Source organism: Mytilus trossulus, chromosome 9 (genome assembly GCF_036588685.1).
Source record: "Mytilus trossulus isolate FHL-02 chromosome 9, PNRI_Mtr1.1.1.hap1, whole genome shotgun sequence".
Classification (NCBI taxonomy): domain Eukaryota; kingdom Metazoa; phylum Mollusca; class Bivalvia; order Mytilida; family Mytilidae; genus Mytilus; species Mytilus trossulus.
The window spans coordinates 19,797,025-19,800,885 of NC_086381.1; positions in this window are offsets into that span (position 1 = coordinate 19,797,025).

Here is a 3,861-nt window from a genome sequence, read left to right on the forward strand (position 1 = left end):
CATTCTCTTAATTTTGGATAAATATCTTAAATAATGTTAACTTTCCGTAATGAAATGGTAATAATCACATGTAACAATTAATAGACAACTTTCGATTTCAATGCATTTCCGTCAAAAACTTTGGTTTTAGTGAACGTCACTCGTGCGTTTAGAGGAGTTGTCACTTCCGTTCCAATGATGTTCCAATGTTGAGCGAGTGGTTGGAAAACTATAAAGTTATATTGCAAGAATTCTTCGGCAAATTAAATTCTCATAATTAACAAACAGCACCGCTGTTATTATGGAATTATGATTAAGTACCTACTGAACAAACTTTATTTCTAGTTTATCCTGCACAATGACGATCACTAAGACGCTTGATGAACGTTAATAATGCAGGGATACAGGCGACCCCCTCTATCTGGTAAATGACGTCACAAAGGCGCGCATAATTGACAAGTTTTTTTTTTATATATTTATATAAGACACTTGCATTATAATAAGAACAGCAAAGGTACTTTAAATATATAAAGTCATAATTGAATAACGCCATATTACATCTAAGTCATCTTCGCCGCCGATAGCGGAACCCGTAGATTTGAACACCGTTCAAGATGAAGTTATTTTCCTGCAAAAGGAAGATGTGACTAGCCTTCTATTCCGAAGAGGGACAAGATGTGCTGTACCGGTCAATGCCCGCGATGAATAAGGGCACCGCTGTTTTCAGAATCTCATATTTTTGAAAAGGAGTTTTGGTAGTAGTCTACGGTCTACGACTGGCAAAGTTTATAAAGTGAAAGATCAAATCATAGGATACAAATTTTTAAACTGTTTTTTTTTTTAATTTGCTACTTTTTTATTTTTTTATTTTTTTTATAAAAGCGGTCTTCTCGTTTGTTAAAGGACTTATTTATAGTTGGTTTAATTAATGGATTACACAGATACCATGCACAGGTTAAAAAATGTTAATTTTTTACAGACTCACATCATTTAAACTTGAAGTCTTTTGTAAGTTTTATGAATTTATAATTTATGACTTTTTTTATTGACCATTATTTCACAATTGTTATAGACATGTTCTCGTTGTCGTATATTTTCTCTTTCTTAAAACAAGTCATTGGTCGAAAATGTTCTCCAAATTTCAAAAAATTGCCATATATTTTGAAATAATTAAAATCCGCCATAGATTAGGAAAATACAAACCTTGCCATGGATTAGGATTATAAAACATTACAAAAACCAAACGCTTATGGCAACCAACTAAATGAATGAAAAGTTACTGACTTAATAAAAGATTCTGAGGAAAATTTTAGGTACAACTTGGTTCTGTGGAATGCTAAACCTCTCACTTGAACCAGTTGTTTATATAGTTCCGTTATACCACGATATATCATTTTTGTTCTGAAGTGGCGTAATGCAGCCACCAGTCAATAAATATGACAATGATTTGGATTCTAGCAGCCAAAATTTTGTATACCGATACAGAATATATGCACAACACAAATGTCTTAAAAAATCCAAACAAACATGCCCAGCAATCTGACGAACGCGCCAACAAAAAAGTATGCACAAATTATACCATGCTTTCTTTTATGATTTCAACAATAATGTTCTATATCAAAATTTGAATACCCTGACCCACAATTAGCATTTATTTAGAACATTACATAAGTCACGCACAATTCGACTTTAATTTACCACTATTGTAATACATTTTTGAAAATAATCTTTATCTATCTATCGAGTGTGAACTTCCGTTAAAATTTCTTGAAGATAGTACAATGTTTAGAATAGTCACTTCAGATAATCTCTTGATATATAATTTTGTTTTTTTCATACATATTTCTTCACCAGATAACAATTTCAATAGACAACACATGTATTATGCTTGGTAGAAGCGTTTTCAACAGACCACCATCATTCCTATTTGATCAAGCTGCAAGCATGAGAGATAGAGAGCGAGAAGAATACTTGTTGTTTTTGTTTCTTTTCCATTTACAAATTATGGAATTTATCTCCCTCATGCAAGTATATATAAAAAGAAGATGTGGTATGATTGCCAATGAGACAACTCTCAACAAGTGACCAAATGACACAGAATTTACAGTTATTGGTCACCGTATATGCCATAAACAATGAAAAAGCTCATGCTACGCAAAGTCAGCTTTAAAAGGCCCCGAAATCACAAATGTAAAACAATTCGAACAAGAAAACCAACGGACTAATTGATGGACAAAAAATGAGCGAAAAACGCATATGTAACACAGTAACAAACGACAACCACTCGATTACAGGGTCCTTACTTAGGACAGGAACATACAGAATGTAGCGGGGTTAAACATGCCAAAGGGATAACAAGCCTCCTCTAACCTTATATAGTGCTGGTGTAACAATGCAAAGGTCTAATTTCTGTATCCGGACATGGCTATATATGAAGTCCTTTTTAGGTTTGATCAGCTCTAACGTTTGTATAAGGTTTTTGATATTCAATTAGATTGACATTGGTCATCATCGAAGAGACATAGCTTGTGTTGTTGAAATGCAAAACTGGTGCACTTAAATTGGTACCGTTAATTATGTGTAGTTGTATATTGAATATGACAGTGTCACTTGTTTCGATATATCGTTGCCGTATTTATCAAGATATTTTCCAAAAGAGTATTGTATTTTTTGAAAGACAACTCCGTATGGTAAAATTATAGTGGTCAATCTGAAAAGTTTACGGTTGCTACCTATATTGAATGAGCAAAGAATATCATTTCAAATTTCATATCTGAACTGGAGTGTAGCCTCTTTTATATGTTCATATGACGTATCGCAAAATCGCTTATCAAAAGTGCTAATATACTCTTAATCGCTGCATTGAAGACCCATTGGTGCCTGGGCTTCGGGAGTTGACTGCTCTATGGTGGGGTTGTTGTCTTTTTGACAACTTCCCCATTTCCATTCTCAATTTTATCTCCATCCAAGTCACAATTTATAATCCTAGTGTATCTATCTTAAACAACGAATAATTCATACATGTGGCATCGTTTTACAGTTGGTCATGTACCATGTTGTTTATTCACAAATAATCTCGTGACATCATAGAGTTTGACAGTATACACCAACTTATTCACTGTTGTCTGCTATTTGTTTTCACCGACTACTTAGTAAATGAAATGTGATGAATGTCGTCAGTGGAGCAGACATTTTGGTTCAGGATTTCCGCGTCAGTCTATGATAGTTATAATTTCCTCTTGGTCATTGATTTTTCTTCAACAATGGAACAGAAAGTGAAATCGCAAAGAGGTTCTGCTCTTATCAGGACTATTTTCCAAACGAAAGTTATTGTTAAAAATTTCATATCTAAACGCTTCAAAGGGAAGAGATTTGGTACGAGGCTCAAATAGAATTTGAAGTAGTTTGATAATAGGTTCTTCTTCTTCTTTTGGAGAAAATTTACCCAATTTAAACTAAATATTATTATTCAGAGCAATGTACATAACAAATTTGTGATTACAACTATATACAATCTTGATAATAGTACAGTTTACAGTTGAAGTGATCTATATCATGGAACTATCAATGAATGATGCGTGGACAAGTACGTATACCAAAGAGAGCTGATTGTACAAGGAAAGTATGAATGTCTGTAAAAATCATTTGATGTTAAGTATATGGCTGTATGTCAGTGTATGTTTTTTCCTAGTTCTTGAGTCTGCTTTAACGAGTTTGTTAGACAGAGTAGCAACAAGATGGTATCTATGATATGGTAGCCCAAGTTCTGCTAGTGATGGTAATTTTAATGTGGTACATGTCAGCATGATTGGAACACTTCTCGTACTGTGGTATTTTCTGCAGATATACCGATCATCTTGTTGTTGGACCATCTGAATTTTG